Source organism: Tamandua tetradactyla, chromosome 13, assembly GCF_023851605.1.
Source record: "Tamandua tetradactyla isolate mTamTet1 chromosome 13, mTamTet1.pri, whole genome shotgun sequence".
Lineage (NCBI taxonomy): Eukaryota > Metazoa > Chordata > Mammalia > Pilosa > Myrmecophagidae > Tamandua > Tamandua tetradactyla.
This window is the reverse complement of record NC_135339.1, coordinates 88,002,204-88,023,227: the sequence shown is the minus strand read 5'-3', so window position 1 is coordinate 88,023,227 and position 21,024 is coordinate 88,002,204. Positions and strand designations below refer to the sequence as shown.

Below are 21,024 nucleotides of genomic sequence, written 5' to 3'. Positions count from 1 at the left end.
TTTCCCAGGAATCTCTGTTTCTTCCTAAAATAAAACTTTATCTGAACTTTAAAAATAAAGCAAATCTCTCAAAACACCAAAATAGGAGAACAGACAATTCAATAAAATAAACACTAAAAGATTTGAACAGATAATTCAGTAAAGAAGGTATATGGATGGCAGATAAATGCATGAAAATATTCTCAACATCATCAGCCAATAGGGAAATGAAAATTAAAATCATAAGATAAGACTTTACGTCTATTAAAATAGCTCAAACTGAAAATATTATAATCATTGAAAGTGCTGGAAAGAAAGAGGATTAACTGGAACTCTCATTGCTGCTGGGAACGTTCCACAGTTCAACTAATTTGGAAAACAGTTCGTTAGTTTCTTACAAAGTTACACATATACTTACTATATGAACCAGCTATTCCACTACTAGGAACTTACCCAAGAGAAATGAAAACTTAAATTCACACAAAGACTCATACACAAATGTTCATAGCAGCCTTACTTATAACAGACAAAAACCCGGCACAGCACAAATGTCTGTTAACCAGTGAATGGATAAATAAAATGTGGCTTATCTCCACAACAGAATACTATTCAGAAAAAAAAGAAAAAATATCGATATATACAACAGCATGGATGGATCTTCAAATAATTTTGCTGAGTTAAAAAATCCAGACCAAAAAAAAAGTACATAACGTATGATTCCATTTATAATGTATAAAATCCTATGAAATGTGCACTACCTTAAAGAGACAGAACCCAATCAGGGTTTGCCTGGGCATGAGTATGGTTAGAGAGAGATGAGATGGAAGGATTACAAAGAGCACAAGAAAAAGTTGGGGAGTGGCAGGTATGTTGACTGTCTTAATTGTGATGATCTCACAAGTATATACAAATGTAGAAATGTATCATATTGTACACTTTAAACATGTATAGTTTATTGCATATCAATTATATCTCAGTAAAGTTTTTTCTTAATAAAAGGATACTTAATCTACAAACTACACTACCTCCATCTTACCCCATTTCCTCCCAAATCAACCTAAAGCCACTTAGTAGTGACCCCATAAATGTTGCTTGAAAGTATGACTGAGCAAAAGCATGAATGAATGGACCCAGTTACCAGTCTGCCATATGTACTAAAATAAATTCCTCAGTATTTTCTTTCTCCTCTGAAAAATGGGGACGTATAATTTACTCTTTTAGGGCAATTTTCTTGTGGAAGTGAAAATTGATCCCAATTTCAGAATACTTTAGAAATATAGAGGTCAGAGTAGCTTTTGAATTTATGGCTATAAAATGTGTAGCAGACAGAATGGGTGTCATGCTATTAGAGCTATTCATTTTGCTGTATGAACGTATCAAAGAATTGCCTCTGTCTCCAAACCTATTTCTTAAAATCAATAAATTGATATCTTTTAGACTATGATTCACATAAAATTAATCTACGTGATTGGTGCTTTTATAATATTACTGTAGTTACTTTACAGAATTTAAGCTTCCCTCCTAGGTAGTCTCTTAAATATAACTGAATATGAAGGTTGTAAAAACTAGAATTATAGGACAAATAATAACTATTAAGCCTATGCAATATTTATAAACCACTTTTATTGTGGGTCTTTCCTATTGGCTTCTAATATACATTGTGTTGTCATTTATTTGGTTTCTTCCAGATATTGGCTTCCTGCTCTTTAAAGGGGAACAGATGATTTATATCCCAGGGTGATGTATGCCACAGCTATTAAGTGATCAATAGCATTTCACTTTCTCAAACATTTCCTTAGCTTAGTTAGTTTCATGAAGCACCACTTTCATACTACGTAAACAGCATCCTCCCTGAGAAAAGATTCAGATCAGAACTGAATTATGTTGAAACTTGAACTTGCTGATGGTCTGATGATGGTTAAGTTAAAACCATGGGCTAATATGATGGGAAGCATGCCTTAGGAAAAGAGAAGGAGCCCTGAACCCATTTGTGGGTTCAAATTCTGGCTCTTCTACTTGTTGGCCATGTCACCTTGGGCAAACCTCCATCCTGTGTCTTCATTGGTACAGAAACTGGATGTAGATAAATAGACATCCAGTTATTATGCAGTTATTATGTAAAGTTATTATGAAGGTAAAATAGGGTGATTACTATTTAAAAAGCTCCTAGCACAGTGCTAAGCACATAGGAGGCATTCAATGCATGTTAGCTTATTTATCTCTTTTCACAGACTTTTCATTTAGAGTAGGCAAGCCCAAATCTTAGCTCTGCCACTCATCAGCTGTGACCTTGGATAAGCTTGACCTTGGTTTCCTCATCTGAAAAGTGGGAATGATCATCTTGTTGTAAGGATCAAAATTAGAATTGAATAAGTTATATGGAAGACTTGTGTCAACTGCAGAGTATATATATATCAACGTGAGCTAGTCATTCTCTTTCAAATTTAGGTCAGAGATGTATTTGCTATACTCAGTGTCAGTGGTCCCAGGCTGTCCTCCAAGTGGACACACCTAAATACAGATTTTCTCCAAAATGTGTAAGTCACTTACCTGGGGTCTGGATCTGTGCGAGGTACCGGGGATCGAGGCAAAAGCAAAGCTGGTCCCAGGCCCTGAGGTACTGGCAGAAACTAGGTAGATCCTTTCCGAGTTCTGTTGGTTCCACCTTCTAAGTGGCTCCTTGGTCCATTCGGTACTCTCTCTCTCCACCCCAATGCCCTGATAAAATTGTCCCTGCCTACATGCCACTATTACACTATGGCACTTGCCATTCATTTCTAAATTATATTTATGCATATCAATTTATAAATAATATATAAGAAATTTAAAGGATGCATTTTACCCCCATTTCCAAAGTTGTTCTTTTCTTCCCTTATCCTTTATTGCTAATTTCAGATTTTAATGCATTGCACCAACAAAGATGGCCTCTGATTTCTGGTTTTGGAATTTGTTAAGATCTTATTTTCAGCATGATTCACATTCAGTTTTTAGAAATGTTTTGTGAATGTTTGGAGAGAATGTGCACTCCCTATTTTGGGTTTAGAAAATTCTATAGACTAGAACCACAGTTAGATCAAGCTTGTAAGTGATACTATTCCAATCTGCCACTGCCTCACTTTTATTTTTTGCCTCCTTGATCTGATAATATCTAAGAAGCATCTCCTGCGGCCGTGGTCACCTCCACACTTGTTTCTCTATAAATCTTACCCCATCTGCTTTCTCTTGTCTAGGAAACCATTAATATTTCTTTCTCTTCCCAATACTATGAAGTTGGTATCTTTTAAATATATATTGTTCCTACCATATTGAGAATTCGAAAGCAGGAGGAAAAATAGGTACTGGCCATTTTTGTCCAACCTCCCCGCTATCGGTGCCTGTGTCCTCAGAGGGGTGAGGTGCGTGGTGCCTGTGTTGGTGAGAGAGAAGGTGGGTGGGGGATCCTGGGAGGAGAGCATGCAGCGAGATACGCCGGAAGCAGGCGGGGGGAAAACAACGTGGCCCTCACCTGAGTTTGCATTTATTAGTTGTCAAGTTAAATACCTTGACAAGATATTTAATCTCCCACTGCTCGATTTTCTGATCTTAAAATGGGGATATAATAGGAGCAGCCTTATAAGGTCATTGTAGGATCAAATTCAGTGGTACGTGCAGAGGGCTTAGAGAAGACCTGGCCCAATGTGAGAGAGAAATAGTTGCCGTGCTGTGAAGCATTTCCCCGAGCATGCACTAACCTCTGGGGCTGCAAGAGTGAGCAGCGAGGCACGCTTAGAAATCCGTGCATGTCTGCCGAGCTCAGTATTGACTGCAATTAGGCACTAAATAGATATGTTTGGTGGTTAGGGTATGAAGAAATACGGTTCTTACACTTGAGAAATATCACTCTAAATGAGAGATGAGAACAAACAAAAAGCCAAATCCCAAGAAAACAAATTAGATGTACATAAATAGGCATAAATGTATCTCAGCGAATTGCAGGCTGAGGAGTTGCGAGAATAGAGAACAGTGAGACTCACCGAAATGAAGGGGGGCCCACATCCAACCTAGAATCAGTTTTAGGCTCTTTTAAGACATAAAGATGAAAATGAACTGCACACAAAAATTTAATGTGTATATCTTTAAAAACTTAATTTTGAGTGTGATCTGATAAAGATACTAACGGGGTGTGAATAGACCTGTTAGAACTAACTCAGCACTAGCTGGCACTCACTGACAGTGGGCCCCAGGCATGCTCCATTTAGGCAATATTACAAAAAGTGTTTCTCAGTTTCTTACACGAGGCCATTTCTCACATTCATGTTACCTGCTTGGAGACATTAGAATAGACCACTGGTTCCTCCATTGCCTTTAGAACTTGCCAGCATATACATGTGTGTTTGTGTGTGTATGCCAGGCACATATATTAACCAGAGTACACTGTGCATGTGTGCATATGGTTATATGTATATGCATGTCTATTTACAAAATATATATGCATGCTGATTAATATATGTACCTGGTATACAGTGAACACTTTACATAAGCGGTAGCTCTTATTATTACATTTTATTCTCATTTCACATTATATTTCACAGATCGCATTATATTCATGTATCGTATATATTAACAACCAACCCTCACAGAAGAGATCTGTGCGGTCAATCCATGATTATTTCTGCTTCATTGATGCAGACCTGGGCTCTGGCCCCAGCAACGTGCCGCCAATGCTTTGCTTTCCCCATTGTGGCACACTGCCATGTGTAAGCAATTAGATCAGTTTTCTTGTTTGACTCGTAAACTGGTTTGAACTTGTGACAGCACTGGGATTCTCAACACCATGTACCATAAAACACGTAAGCCAAGCAATTGTCTTAGATTGGTGGAAATTTGAGATGGGGGTTTATATTGACTTTTTAATGGGATCACAACTGAACTTCAAGATTATCAGGTTTCATTTTACTTTATAGTGGTGGTTTCCTTTGGAGAAAATCATTTGGCTCTTGTCCCGTTTCCTTATTTATAAGAGGCAACTAGCATCTGCCTCCTCCCTGTTTTATGATGATGTGAGGAATAATTGCGCATTGTGTGCCTGGTTTTGAAAAGAGCTACGTTAGAGACCTGATATTCATTAATTATGTATCGGCCTCCATTGCATGCTTTATGCTCCTTCTGAGACTACAGTCTTGACTTCTTTCACTGATGTTGTTGTAACAAACACAGAAGAATTAGTTCTCTTTGATCATTGACTGTAGTGATTAGATAAAATTTTTTCCTGAAATATTTCTCTATGGGGACTCACTGGAAAGAGGGCAGCATACCAGATTGGCTGGAGACCTGCTACCTTCCTACAGCGAGATGCAGCCAGGTCAAAGGAACCCCAAATCACCAGGGCAGGGGTGGTTAAAGGGAACAGCCATGTGCTCCCAAACTGTGTACCTGAGGAGTACTCATCCCAGCTCCAATTCTGGAAACTTTGGACATCCAAGCAGGACAAAGGGACCCAGCAAAGATGAATCAGAATCCAGGCAGGGGCTGGTCTGACCAACAGTCATGGATAAGATGAGGACAGGAAGCAACCCCAGTGGAAGGAGCTTAGCAAGAGCGAGACAGGCCAAATGGGTTGAACTGCAACCTTGAGTGAGGAGTTTGACTTCTGAGCGCAGCAACCAGCCATACCCAAGGAAGGAAAACTGAACCAGAAGACCCAGCCAAGAGCCCAGAGCTGACCATAGTGATGGGGAAGGGGCACTGTAGCTCAGGCGGTTGTGTGAATCCAGCTCACCCCAAGTGCCATTGGGGTCAATGGAGATTGGAAGCCACAAGCCAGTTCCCACATGCCAGCCAGCAAGGGGATGGAGACACACCTACCTCTGAGTGGGCCGATTTGGAAATTGAGCTGTCCACCATATTGCACAATTCTAGGAGTCCTGGTCACATGGTCATCTGTGTGAATCCTGCCCTACCCTCTGCTTTCCACAGTGTTCCTGGGCCTTCATTTTTGTTGGGGGAAGCCCTCTGCAGACCTTACTGCCAGGAAATGGGGACGCAAGCAAGGGACCAGCAACATCACCCATCCACAGGATACACCCAGCTCCAATGTGCCAGGTGCCATATTTGTTTGTCCTTCACTTTGTCTTCTCTGGCCGTAGAGCAAAGAAAGCACTCCAGGGTAAAGAAGAGTGAACACTGGGGGTTTGGGGAAGGCAGTTTGCCTGCAGACTGGATCAACACAATTTTTTGTTGTACCGGTTTCTGAATCACAAATATAAAACTCTTTCACTTATACCATATAACAGAGGTATAAGGGACACTTGTTTTAATAATTCTGTTTATTCTGTAGTTGAGCTTTTATTTGCATATTTAAAATAAATCCTTGAACATGAATGGTCACAGAAAATTCAAATGGTCTAATTGCCTATAATCCCTAAATTTCATCCAAAAACAATTCCTGGGTAGCAAAAAAACTGTCATATTCAATTGTGTTTCCTCGTAGCAACAATCATTGCAGGGAAAAGCAATTTCATTTGCTTCATTTTCATACAGAGCGGAAGTCCAATTGCACTTTTGTAATTAAGTTCCCTCACATCAAGAGAAAAGGATATGTCTATGAAATGTGCATTGAACCCAAATGGAAAAGTTAATTCAAAATAAAAAGCAATGGTTATCTTGTGTTTATTAATGAGATAAATATTTAATTTATAAAATCCCATGTTTCATCATTCTATTAAAAATATGGCAATTTGAAAGCATTTTTTGGACGTTATAGAGCATTAAGAGCTTGAGTTACTAATTGGATTAAGTACTCCAAACTTCTAAACAAAGTGTTTCTTCTGGCTCTGTCTTCACGGGTACATTTTGCTTAAGTGACAAAAATCTCACCAGAGCCCCTTTTTGTTTGCTTTAGGATCAGGTCTCACCTCAAGGGTAGCGTCCCAAAGTGGCAACTTTATAGAACACTCTGAGAAATCATGGCGTGTCACCATGGCTGATGTCATCAACTATTCATTGGGAGTTTTTAAACAGTCAAAGTTTGGGCAAGATTTTTTACCCACTTCCACCCATGCCAGAAATCATCCTCCAACAGCCGGCCCAGGAATCCTCAACATGGGATTTAGCAAAACCATTGGAAGGGCTGAGCCAGGGACCAGGCTTTCCTGAACCCCCATCACTGCCACCACAGCGGGAGACTGATCTATGCCCTCCCTTCTTGAGTCTCCACATAGCTTTCTTTCTCTCCTGCCTGTTTCTTCTCTTTTTTATCTGGGAAGTACCATGGATCAGAGGAAAAAATAGGGGCTTTGAAGTCCTATAAGGCAGAGTTCAAATCCTATTTCCCTTCAGTGGTGACAGTCAAGCCCCTAATAGCTGTGATTATTATCAGAAGCAGACTCCAGCCATAACCAGCCAGCACAGCAGGCCAGTACCAGCCCCACTTCTCCTGTTCTCTGTGTGACTCTGAGCAAGTCACTCCATCTCTGTGAGCCTCTGTGTTGTCATCTGTAAAATGGGTTAACAATAGGCCCATCCCACTGTCCTTGAGAGCATTATATAAGACAGCGCATATAAAACAATTTGCTAGAGGGAGGTTGAGAGCTCTCCTTCTGATGGCTTCTCCTTTCTCAGCGGAAGTAGGAGGCAAGGCCATCAGCTGAGAGTGAATGGGAAAGGAGCATTGGGAGATGGAGACAAGTGCAAACGTATGAGATGGTTATTTTGGAGGTGAGGAAAGGGGATATGCCAAAGAAGGTCAGGGCGATTGTCAGGTGGTATTGTGTGCTGATTTTGAGGATGAAATTTAAAATGCGACCTGTCTGCCCAGTTCTCTAGTGCCTTTCAGCTGTTTGGGGGCTGGCCTGGAAGAAGCAGATGGCTGAGCATCCCCAGGGCTTGTGTCTAGGCAGGCAGGTGAGAGGGAAGGAGGGTGGGAGGTGAGTGATTGGAAGGGACCATGGAATGTAAGCCGGAGAAGGAGGTGTGCCCGAGTCAAAAACGACAAGACGAAAACTTTCAGGGTTTGACTGGAGGAGAATTTAACAAGGGGCCTATTTGCAGAGGTAAGGGGATGGTTGAGATAACAACCAAAGAAGGGTAAAGCACCCAGAGACTAGCAACAGTGAAAAGCCCGTCCTGCCTCTAGACCTGATGGGCCCAAGGGAGGGTCCAGTGCTCCAGAAGCCCAAAGAGAGCTAGGAAGAGGGGCCCCCCAGCCGGAGCTGTCACCACAGCCCACAGGACTGCGATGGGACCGGGCCTCCTTCCCCGCTAATCTCCTGCTGATACCATCCATTCACCCAACTGAAAATCCCAGGGCCAGGACTCCAGACGGTGAAGTCCCCAGAGGCAAGATTCTGCCACAGGGCAGGCAGAGAAGAGCCCAGAACAGAGCAGAAGTGGGGGGAGTGCATGAGAAACGACAGGAGGGAGGCGGGGCATGAGGAAGAGGAGGGTGTTGCAGAAGGGTTCCCGTGACAAATCCCAGCTGATAGAATAGGTGCCACTTGAGGTCAAGAGCTGCGTCATCAATCTCATCCTCCCTCAGAGGCCGGCACAGGACAGGACATGTAGTGAACCAGCAAATGTTGGAGCGAATTGCTTGGCTGGAGCAATGAAGTGCTTCTGGCTGCCTCGACTACCTACCGTTAGTGATTTATGAGCTAAATATCCTCTAAACACGCCATGAGTCTCAAGAGCTTTGAGACTTTACCTACTTGTTAACTCAGCAATCCCGTATCTCGTACTCAAATCAAGTGAAGAACCTAATATATAAAAACTTAATGCACAAATATGTTCTTTGTTGTGTAAGTTGTAATAGAAACAAATGACATTTGTCTAAAGCAATAAGAGAATGGTCATATAAACTATGGCAGATTCACTAGATGAAATGTATAAAGCGATATTTATGAGGAACTTATAGCAGCAAGAATAAAAGTATATCCTGTGCTGTGAATTGAAAGTGCAAACTTTCATACACAATAAAATCTAAATGGGGGGGAGAGGGAAGAGGGGAAGAAAAACTGTGCATAAGAAAAGGATTGGGGGTAAAATTCCAAAACTGAGAATATATGTGAACTGCTTTTTCTTTCTATTTTTACTATATTTTTCAAATCCTCAGTAATGAGTGACTTATTTCATGACAAAAATAACAAACTTTATTCTAAAATTCATATCTTTAAGAAACAAACGGGAATCTGGAAGAAACAAGACTTATCTTCTACACAATAGTCTCCTTGGAATTAAGCAAATGAGTCTTTTCTAGCTCCTCCCTCTCTGCCACTTTTGCTGGTGTATATGTCTTGTCTTTGATTCCTTGACTCTGATTCTGTAAAATGGTCTAATGTACATTAGAACTTGGGTAAGATAGCACTTGACATTTAGAACCTCAATATTCCAATATTTGCACCCCCAAACATGTTCACCCAACACAGTAGTGAAAACTCTAAGCTGGCTATTTGGCCATTAAAGTAGATGACAATCCGCACCCATGAGTGAAGTGGATAATATTACTGGATATTTAATTATAGCCTGATAAGGGATGAAACTGCGATAGGATGTTTGGTCAGCCTATTGTAAAAATACTTCTATTGGATGTTGTTCCTGGAAATACTTCCTTCGAGAACCACTGAGTCAGCCACATGTCGCTCAGCGGGAGGGAGGCTCCTTAACACACCAGCGCATTACAGGGCAAAGAAAAATACCAACCCCAGGGGGCCCAAAGCAATTTACCCTGTGGATTCCCAACAATCTCAAGTGCCCACAGGGACCGAGCCTCTTTTCGCTTTCAGTGTTGGGTGGGCATTTGAGTCAGTGTCAGATCATACCAGGGCTCTTGGAAAGTGGATACATCATTCTATTAATACAGCCACCTATCTTAAGGTGCATGATAAGATCTTAAAAGATTTTGCCAGCTGGTCGCACCTGATCATTCAGAAATTCAAAGAAGACATTGCTTTAACGTTTAGCTGTTAGCCCCCAGCTCCTTCACAAAAACAGGCCTGTGTGTGTGTGTGTGTGTGTGTGTGTGTGCGCTCATCTCTCTTTTCTATGCATCAGTCTTAAAGATTATATCCTGTTGGATGAAGGGTGCCATGGTTTCCAGAGATTTCTATTTCTGCACTAACTCTTGGAAGAATTCCCAATTTTGTTTTGTGTGTATAGCCTTTTAATAGAGTCACCCTGAGGCTAAAGGAGCTTCCAGCACGATGTCCCACCTACTGCCATTTACTGAGCTTAGCTTCTGTACCCTGGGCCAATTGCTAGGCACTTCATAGGCATTTTATCATTTTGGCTTCGTGGAATGTGGGTGGCATTTTCTCTGTTTTATGGAAGAGAAAGCTGAAATTCTAGAGGTCAAATAACTCGTTCAAAACTCACCCAGCTAGTTATAAAATCGGACCTTGGTATGACTGGCCTCTCAACCCTTCTCACACAGCCTGGTGCCCCACCTCCTCCTCACTCACCCACCAGCCCAAGATCACCAGCAGCAAGTGGTAGACAGCAAAGTTAGAGTGATGGAGCCGGCCACTCCAGGGAGGGTGCACCTGAGGAGGGTGCAGCTGGGGAGGGTGCACCTGGGAGGATGCACCTGGGGAGGGTGCACTGGGGAAGATGCACCTGGGGAGGGTGCACTGGGGAGGGTGCACCTGGGAGGATGCACCTGGAGAGGACGCATCTGGGAGGATGCACCTGGGGAGGGTGCACCTGGGAGGATACATCTGAGAGGGTGCACTGGGGAGGGTGCAGCTGGGGAGGGTGCACTGGGGAGGATGCACCTGGGGAGGGTGCACTGGGGAGGGTGCACTGGGGAGGATGCACCTGGGGAGGGTGCACTGGGAAGGGTGCACCTGGGAGGATGCACCTGGAGAGGATGCACCTGGGAGGATGCACCTGGGGAGGGTGCACCTGGGAGGATACATCTGGGAGGGTGAACTGGGGAGGGTGCAGCTGGGGAGGGTGCACTGGGGAGGGTGCAGCTGGGGAGGGTGCATTGGGGAGAATGCACCTGGGGAGGGTGCACCTGGGAGGATGCACCTGGAGAGGATGCACCTGGGAGGATGCACCTGGGGAGGGTGCACCTGGGAGGATGCATCTGGGAGGGTGAACTGGGGAGGGTGCACTTGGGAGGGTGCACTGGGGAGGATGCACCTGTGGAGGGTGCACTGGGGAGGGTGCAGCTAGGGAGGGTGCACTGGGGAGGGTGCACTGGGGAGGGTGCACCTGGGAGGATGCACCTGGGGAGGATGCACCTGGGGGGGGTGCACCTGGGAGGATGCATCTGGGAGGGTGAACTGGGGAGGGTGCAGCTGGGGAGGGTGCACTTGGGAGGGTGCACTGGGGAGGGTGCACCTGGGAGGATGCACCTGGGGAGGGTGCACTGGGGAGGATGCATCTGGGGAGGGTGCACTGGGGAGGGTGCACCTGGGGGAACCTGGGGAGTATCTCAGTAGGAGGGAGCAGAGAGGAACATCATATAGGATTTGGGTTTCTGCTGGTGGTTCTAAAGAGGGATAAGGGGAAAGGTGGGCAACCCTGCAGTTGAGGATGTGTGTGGGGGGGTAGTTCAATCAGCATCTCTCCAGTCTTTGTTGGGAGGTGGGAGCCATAAAGCAGGTAAGGGCTGTTATTAGCAAGAAAGCAGCAATCCCCAGAAGAAAGGATCCTTGGGAGGTCTTTTCTGGTTGAAACATTGATTATGTAGCCTTGTCAGGGACAGTGGGAAACATTGTTTAGATTTTGTTAGCAGCCAGGAAAGTCTGACTCATCTGCAATCCTGTTTCACTTTCGGAAGTAAACGTTACTGACAGACCCTGGGCCAGGTATTGGGATTCAGCAGGAAAGAAGACATGTCCCTCCCATGAGGGAGGTTGTGGAGGGAAGGTGAGGGAAGTAGGACCATTTCCGGCCTTCTTGCATTTCCTCTCCTTCCCCTGCTGAAAAGAGAGGGGTCTTAAACCTGCAAATCTGACCATACCGCTGAGCTCCACTGGGAGTGGAGGCCGAGGGGTGGAGGCTGCTGGCCCCTGCTCACTGTCCAGCCAGGGCCGGAGGGAGCTATTCAGAAGCCAGAAGAAAACCCCAAGGCTCTACTAAACCACACCACAAATGTAAGAAATGTAAGACCTCTCAGTAAAGTTCTGATTTTCCACATGATCACTCTGATGCTTTAAGAAGTACATATCAAACATTGAGTTCTTTAGAACTAAGTGTGTTTTTCTCTCTCCTTGGTGGCTTTGCTTAGCCGGTCCCTGTGCCGCTTCCTCAGGAAGCTTCCCCTGGCTCCTGGCGTGGGGGGCGGGATCCTATTCCAAGACCTCTCTGCACTGGCCACAGCCATCATTAGATGCCTGTGGAAGCACTGGGTCTCCTGCTGGACACAAGAGCCCAAGGAGACAGGTGACCTAACTGTCCACCCCGTATCCCTGTGCCCGGCAATGCCCGGGATGGGGTTGAAGACTAGTCGATTTTTATTGTAAACGTGAAGTCTGGGCACTGCTCTCCTCTTGGAAAAAGGACCACAAGCCTTCATGTTACTGTCCAAACATTAGCTTAAGTAGCGCAAGGGTAGCTCGGTGGTGGAATTCTTGCCTGACATGCTGGAGACCCAGGTTCGATTCCCAGAGCCTGCACATGCCCCCCAAAATTGAAAACAAAAAAAAATTAGCTTAGGACCTGCCACACTAGATATGGCCTCTGAAATGAATGGATAAAGGAACGAACGAACACCTGAGACACCAGCAAAAGGAACAAAACCATCCTGTGTTTTTCGGGTGGACTTGAAGAGAAAATTTTAATCTCTCCCACATTCAGTCGTTGCCAAGTCTCAGTGGGCATATGAAATTTGGGGAAGCCATGCATTTTGAATTTTCATCACAGCTCAAATCACTGTGCTCCAGGTAAAATGGAATTTATATGTCCTGATCAGTGTGTGGCCTCAGGCTCTCAGAAGAGAAACACGGCGCTGGTCACTGAAGAATGAGCCCAGCCACTGCCCCCCTCTCTGAAGGAAGCCTTTGAAAAGCAGTCATTGAAATTATTGACCTAGCAAATAAACCAAGTACCCTAGAGTTAGCCCTCCTCGCCAGGCCCTAGGAGCCTCCGACAGGACGTGGCTGTCCCTGCAACTGGGGCACAGTCCTGGAGCCATGACAGTGTGCTCCTCTGCCCTCCGTCCCAGCCTCAGAGTACAACCTCCAGGGTGTCTTGGACAAGTAAATTTCTGGGGAACCTGAGTGGGTTCTTTCACAATGGCTTGAAGGGGTGCAGTTTCAGGGGCCAGATCGCTGGGGGCAGAGAGCTCAGGCCAGCCCCGGGGCTGCCCACCTGGGGGCCCCGCACCCCTGAGAAGGACCTCAGAGGCCCCCCCGAGCGTGGGACACTCACTCTTCTGAAGATTTTTCTCGTAGGTTTTCCTCACAGTTTGTAGAGCTTTGCCTTTCTTACCCTTACCTGAGAAGTTAATGTTGCTTATGGTCAGAAATTATCAAAAAGTGAGAACTTTGGTTTTTTCTTTTCTTTTTCTTTTTCTGCTGTGTTGCTGATTTTCTTTCAGTTTTCTTTGAGCTGTTTGAACAACGGAGGCTTGTCATTAAAAATCACAACAGGGAAGGCAGAGGCAACCAGAGGATGGGGAGAGTGTTCACACCACTCTTGGGATAATTTAAACCTTGTTTCGGGTCTAAAAATGAAAATTCCTCATACTCGTCACCTGTTTCAATAAGGTAGAGAAACCCTAACTGCCACTTCTCATCCTTGCTTGACAACCAGAGTGTCCTCACTTATGCCCATGTGGCTTTAATTTGCATTTTCAACTAAAGGAAATGGATTAAACATAAAGCCGCAGGGACGAGATGAACCTGTCATTAATTGTGCTTTTCTTCTCTTTCCTTGGGGGCAAGAAGATAGAGCAGGAAATCTTCCAAGTTCCTAACTCACACCACCGCCGGTGGCGGTGATCTTTTTACTGACACCCATCATTTATTCATCTTCAATAAATATTTGTAGAAATGATGCTGAGTCAGTGAGAGTAGCACATCTCCACATCCAAAGGACAAAGTCGAGGAACTGCGTGTGCATGGCACTGTGTCTCCAAGGCTGGTCCTAGGGCAGTGGTCTTAGCCTTAGCTATTTTGATGGTTCTTAGCTTTGTTGTCCTTTGTACAGTGTTTTGCAATGGCATTTCCTCTCATGATTCTCACTGCTGAGCATGGGGACATGATAGCTTTCAATTTGCCCAAAAAAAGCATTTATGGTTTTCCTGTTACAGCTCTTTTCAAACACTCTGTAATGGTCAAGAGCATTTAAAAAATAAGTCACTGGTCATCCCATTACACCTTTTTTTTTCTTTTCTTTTCTTTTCTTTTTTTTTATCCTCCCATTACACTTTCGGAAGAGAGTGCTACAGCAGAGGGAAGAGCACCATATTCCCTAGCACATTTCAGTACTGTGGGATCCCGTCATATTCTAGCTTGTCAGGAGACCGATGCTGGACACAAATAGATGTTCAGTAAGCACTTGCAAATATTTGTAGACATGGTGCTGATTCAATAGACTGCAGGTCACAGCCTGTCCCTGTTGCACATGATGTGCACAGAGCAAAACTCAAATGCCACTTTCCCATGAAGCGGGTGTAGACACTATCTACTGACATCTGGGTTAAGATCCATTTGGTCTCCCATGCTGAATTTTCCCTAGCAAATATTTCATTCCCCACCCACTGAAGCTGCACAAATTAAGAATTTTAAATACAAAGAGAATAATTTATATATAATACTTAAATAATGTACAAATTAACTGAATGACTCATTATCTCTTAATAAACACTTTTAATCAAAACCTTAACCATTTCTCTTATCGACCAAAAAATATGAATGACCACAGAATTTATGTTAAACTGTACCAGTTTACTGTGAATGGCCTTGGACAGTATTTGAGAAACTCAATCTCATGTACAAAATTAATATACCTTAAGGGATAAGGTTATCGGTATCTAACTCAAATCATATAGGAAATACAACTGGTTGTTCATAATAGTCAAAACAATATATTGGTTAAAAACAAAATATAAAAGACACTCTTAACATTTAGTTACCAAACAAAATAATGTGTACTGGTTTTATTTTTGTTTAGTTTATCTTGCATGGAGATAAGTTTAAAACTAAATGGAGGGAAGGGGAGGGGGAGATGTAATTAAAGAAAATCAACATATTAAAACGTAGCAACAATGAGTATACCCATGCATTTATGGTGACAATGAGTATATAGATACTGTAGCAAAACATAGTGAGACTATATTTGCTTCTAAAGTTCTTACCATCCCTGAAAGGAATTCTTTCTCCCTTAATTTATTTTCTGCTGCTGACATTACCCAAGCAGTTCTGACTTATTCTACTGATCAAACAGGCTGAGTAAGGTAATTATCTATGCGTGCATGCTTTGGAGTAAAAGGCATCTCAGGAGTAGTTCAACTTTTTAATTTAAAAAAAAAACAAAAACAAAAGGGGCAAAAGAAGGGGGGAGAGGAGCAACCATGCTTAATATACAACTAATGAAATGCTAATGTGCACAAATGAATTTTGAAAGAACACAAATATTGCCTGGAAATTAATTATACCTCTCCCATTGTCTTAAAAAAAAAAGGGAAGATTAAAACCTGTATGATGATGTTTACCATGTTTAATTTTCAATTGTTTCTTTGCTGTTTCAGATAGGAAGGTTTGCACCTGCAAAGAAAAAAAGGCTTTGAACAGATTGCAAACACTCTGCAAACACTTCATCAGGAATGTTAGTTGTCAGCTTCCCCCCAGCACAAGGGAGCCGTGATGATATCTTTGTGTGCCTTTGACTCCTTTTGATTAATAAATGCAAACAATTTTTCTCAGTAACCTCTGTTGCAATCTATGCATGACAATTAGGGGACAACCACTGGTGAAGGGACACACCGAAGTCTGTTTTCTCTTCCTCTGCTGCAAAATAAATAGTTGATGCTTAATGCTTTTTGACAATTAGAGAATGAAATCTCTGCAGCTATGCAATTTCAGCAACTGTTTATTATTTCTGTTCCCTGCAATGAAAGATCAATGTTTATGACAATTTTAACTCTACTCTGGATGGACAATTTGATTATTTCTTTCCCCGAGTTTCATGTCCTATTATTAAATTCTTGGGCGCGAATATCATTGGCTTTTCACAAAATGGATTTGTGATGTTTCCATCAAAACAATCAATTGAATGGGCATTATAAAGAAGCCAAGTGTGACTCTCATGGAATATTCCATTGTTAATTTGCAATGCAGAGAATGGCTGCTTCAACTTGCACAGACAATCTAGTTTGGCCCTGTGCTAGTTCTTCTGTCCTCTTATTTAGGATTGGACAGCAATGCCTTGGCACGATAAGTCCCTGTGTAGGTGTGTCTAGCCACCTGGAGCTATAGAGTTTAGACTATTTGGCCTACTAGGGACCGTTTGTCAAATATGGCAGAGGGAGGACAGGGCTGCAAGGACGGCTGGTGGGACCTGAGGCTGGGCAATGCAATGGCCCCAATGAAGCATCATTGATCCGGCATGTTTGGGTGTAACCCAAGAAGCCACAACGTGACAACAAAGCCGGGGACAGGGAAAGGAGTTCAAGCTTTGAAGACTGACGAACTTGGGTTTGGGTCTAGCTGTGTTATTTACTAAGGTGTGATCTTGTTATCTGACCTGCCCTTGCAGGCAGAGCCCCTGCGTCTGCTGGTCCTCCATTCATCCTTCCATTCTGGTGATTTATTCAGTTATTCAGTACATATGATTAAGTCACCCAGGGACAGCCATGGAGAGCTGGCAGTCCGGTGGGCAGGAGAACAGGTTGGCCAGGCTGGGCAATGGGTCAAGTCTTAGATCAAGGTCTGCTCAAGGTGATGGGGGCCAACAAGGGGTCGTCTGAATGCCCAGAGGCTGCACTGATCAGAGGGGAGGGAGGTGCTGGACAGAGCTGCTCAAAGTGGGCAATGCCAGGCCAGGAAACATGGTAAGCTGGAAAATGCCAAGGCCAGAGGGGTGGACAGAAGACAAACAAGGAATCCAAAAGGATGGATTAGCCTCAAAGAAAGCAGAGAAAAGGAGCAAGTGGTTGAAGAGGCAAAGCCTGGAAAGAGATTTCCTGCAATGTGGTGGGCAGACAAGGCTGTAGTACACAGTTTTGTGCAGCTTGTCCAGGCTGATCCCTCAGACTGGAAGGGGACCTCTGGGGGCCTGCAAAACTTTGGGTGCCGGGCACATTACCATAACCACTGAACCGCCACTCCATCTCAAAACCAGGGATAATAATATCTGCCCACAGGCTGGTAGGGAGGCCATAATGAAATAGTGCCTGTAAAGCAACTGGAACAGAGTATGTGCTAGCAAATGGCAGCTGTAATGATGATGATTATTATAATTAATCTCTGCTGGACATATCACTTTTGTGAAGATCTCACTTGGAGGAATACCATATGTTCCCTTCCATTTCCATGATCTTTAATGTTTTTTTACTTGTTTTAATAATGTTGGCCTCTGTGTATTTTTTTTTTTACCATAAGTTACCTTAAATACTTTTCAGAAGTGGATGGGGATACATTATAAATAAATACAGTCATCTGGGATCACAAGAGCGCATCAAGTTCTATTGACAGTTTAATCCATTCGTCTTGGTTTCAAGGTGCTTCCCACTCTGAAAAGGATAAAATATCTGGGAGAAAAACAAGATGGAAGAGAAAAGAGTGCCAATTTTAACTTTTTGTTTTCATTGGATGAATTAAGAGGAATAAGTTCTTAAATTTTATGCAAAATAAGATTGATGTGCTATGAGTGCAGAGCTGCCATTATATACAGTCCCATCAGGTTCCAGCTAGTAAGTAATCAGCACGGCAAGGGTTCGATGTGAGGAATGATTGCAGAGGATAAGTACTCCATCCTTCATACATGGAGCCAATATTCTGGATCCTTCCACACTTTACTCTGACTCACAAGCACATTCTGATCCTAGCAGACAAGTACAGGATTCTGGGGGCTGCAGGGAGTGAGGGACCTGGGGGATCGAGTGGGACGTAAGAGACCCTGTCCTCTCCCAGGAGGCAGCTTTGGGAGGAGATAGCTGACAGCGGAAATCAGGCGAGCTCAGGCCTGCATCACCACTCTGCCACTTACTTCTAGCTCTGTGACCGTATAAAATTTTTAGCCTTTTCTCAGCCTCAGTTTTCTTATCTGTAAAGTGGGTGAAAATAATACCCACATCACAGGGTTTTAAAGCTTAAGAGGACATGTCAAGCATCTTGCACTTTCCCTGGTGTGTAAGTAATATGTAATATGCCATCATTATTTTTAAGAACAATAGTGATAATACACCAAACTTGGCCTGGTTGATCCAGATTCTTATGAATGAAATTAAATTGACCCATGGACATGTTTTTGAAAAACGGACTTCAAGGCAAATTTGGATTCATCAGATCAAGTGGAAATTTGGTTTGTAAACGAGTTGAGGCAAGCCTAAAAGTAATCTTGGATCTGCATTGTTGAGTCAATGCCCATGCTTCTTTCCCTGGAATCATTCGGTACCAGCAGCAGTTTTCTGGTGCCAGTTTGCCCACGGGCCAGGCATCAGCTATGGTGGGCTTTGAACTTTCTTGAGCTTGAGGCAAGCTGAGCAAGAGAAGCTTTTCGTGACAGAAGTCTTCCATTAGAACTGATGGAATAAGAGCCCATGCTCCCAGCACCGCTCATGGATCATCCGATTATCTCATTTCGTCCTCAGGATAATCCCAAGGGAGGAGCTATTATTATTCCCATTTCACAGATGAAATGGAAAACTGAGACTCAGAGAGGTGTGAGAGGTCATGGGCCAGGTCAGCGGTTGAGAGGGAGGGACCCACAGGCAGTGTGACCCCAGAGCCTCCCCCCCCACCTGGGTGCCATGCCTGAAAAGACCCCCAGGGAGACACAAAGCATGCATGTGCTGAAGCCATTCCACATAGCCGCGCTTCATCACCGATTTTATTCCACATATATGAATGCTATTGTAGAGAGAGATAATATTAAATGCATGGCAATAGATTAAAATACCTTTAAAGGAGAAAGGTAATTAAGAAGCTGGGTGAAAATGACTTGATTATTTAAAATAAAATTTTTATGAAGGGGCCATTCTCATGGCAGTCAAGAGAAGAGTAAGAAAAATCAGTTCTTTGGGTAGGAGAAATGCGGCTTTAGGAAGGTGATGATTTGGGACCTGCTAGTAAAGAGGGGTCTGCGGTCATTATGGGTTGAGGCCGCCGTCGGCTCCTAGTGTGAACTTGTTATCCAAGTATTTTATAGTCCACCTGACCGAAAAGAACAACTGGACTGTGAAATGATAGAGCAAATAAAAAAAGCCGTAAAAGAGCCAGAGTGATAGTAATGGGAGATTTTAAGTACCTGAGCACAGAGCAGAGTGCATTAAGAGGATGAAATAAAGCTTGAAGTGTGTGTGCAGGAGGCATTGGGGATGGGAGAGTAGGAAGGAGGGGAGGGGACCGGGGAGGGAGGGCAGTTGGTCCGAGGGGAATGTTTAACTCAGCATCTAGCATAATACTATATAACACAGAAGATATAATTAAAATGAGAATCTGCAGGGGCATACTTGTCCCTGCAGCACAGCCAGCGCAGATCTTTCTCCTGGCCCCCGCATGGCATAATGGCCCTGGCTTCTAATGACTCTTCTTCCAAGGAAAGTCCCCCATGCCCAGCTTTTTGTATCCCCAGAAAGTTCCCACACAACCTGCAAGCCATCCAACCCTCAACCCAAGGATTGGAGGTGGGAACTGAATTCCAAGACGAATGTCAGCATTGACTTTTAAATTTACCACATCACGGCGTTGCTCAAATTGTGTGAACTGTTTAGTGTATTTATTTACAATTTAAATTACATTTCTGGATTATAGTTTTAAAACACATTTCTGAATAAGTCTCAGTGTGACAGCTTCCCACACCAGTAAATTCATAAATGTATTACTGCAAGACAAGTGCCAGGCCAGGGTTGTCTCAGGCCTGTGATTTGTCAAGTGTCCATATCTTGCACTGAGAGACTGTGGATGCTGGAGAGAACCACGTGCAATCATGGCTAGATATGGGCTTGGGACGCCCAGCGACAAATCCACATTGATGCCAACTCAACTCAGAGTGAGGAAATCCAGGGGAGAGGGAAGCCACTGTCATCTCCATTTTTGGAGCGATGTTTGAAAGCGACTGCCCCTGATTCTGGGGTGAAGCTGATCCAAAATCTCAGGCTGGTGCCACCTAGAATGGGCCAAAAACCAGGAGATCTAAAAAGCGGGTAGGAGGGTGTGGGCAGAGCACCCAGCCCAGCTCTGACCAAGAGAGCAATGAGTTAGAAGAGTTGATTACTGGAGAGGGTGTGCTGGTTTGCAAGTATTACGTACCCCAGAAAAGACATGTTTTAATTCTGATCCAGTCATATGGGAGCAGCTTTTTCTTTTAATCCTGATTCAGTACTGTAGGTTGGAAATGTGCGATTAGATTAGCTCCACAGAGATGCGACACACCCAATTGTGGGTGTGACCTTTGATCAGTTGGGTGGGTCTTAATTAGTTCACTGGAATCCTTTAGAAGAGGAAACATTTTGGAGAGTCACAAACAACAAAGCCAACAGAAACTTCAGAGCAGAGCCTACAGAAATGGCAGAAGCCTCAGAGTGGACGGAGAGAGCAGATGTAGACACTTGGGGAACAGTTGCTTCAGAGAACAGAGACACGGATGTTTGGAGATGCTTGGAGCCCAGCAGACATTACCATGAGATATTAAGCAAACCAGAACCTGGAGAGGGCCAAGGGAAGCCAAGAAATAAAAGCCAGCCCTGGAGAAGCAGAGTGAGGAACTCCCACAAGAACTGAGGCTGAAAGCAAAGGAACCCAGGAGCAAGGGATTAGCAGATGCCAGCTACATGATTTCCAGCTGACAGAGGGTTCCTGACCCATCGTCCTCTTTTTTCAAGTGAAGGTAACCTCTTGTCGGTGCCTTAATTTGGACACCTTCATTTCCTTAGAACTATAAACTTGTAACTTACTA

The 21,024-nt window shown here is 43.8% G+C and overlaps 1 long non-coding RNA gene across 1 annotated transcript in view; it reads left to right on the top strand.

Moving 5' to 3' along the window:
• Positions 1-15,820, top strand: part of LOC143653292 (uncharacterized) — a 54,871-nt gene extending 39,051 nt beyond the window's left edge. The window contains exon 3 of the long non-coding RNA XR_013161227.1: positions 15,656-15,820. This is a non-coding gene — a long non-coding RNA (uncharacterized LOC143653292). The remainder of the gene's footprint in view (positions 1-15,655) is intronic.
• Positions 15,821-21,024: the final 5,204 nt, after the last annotated feature.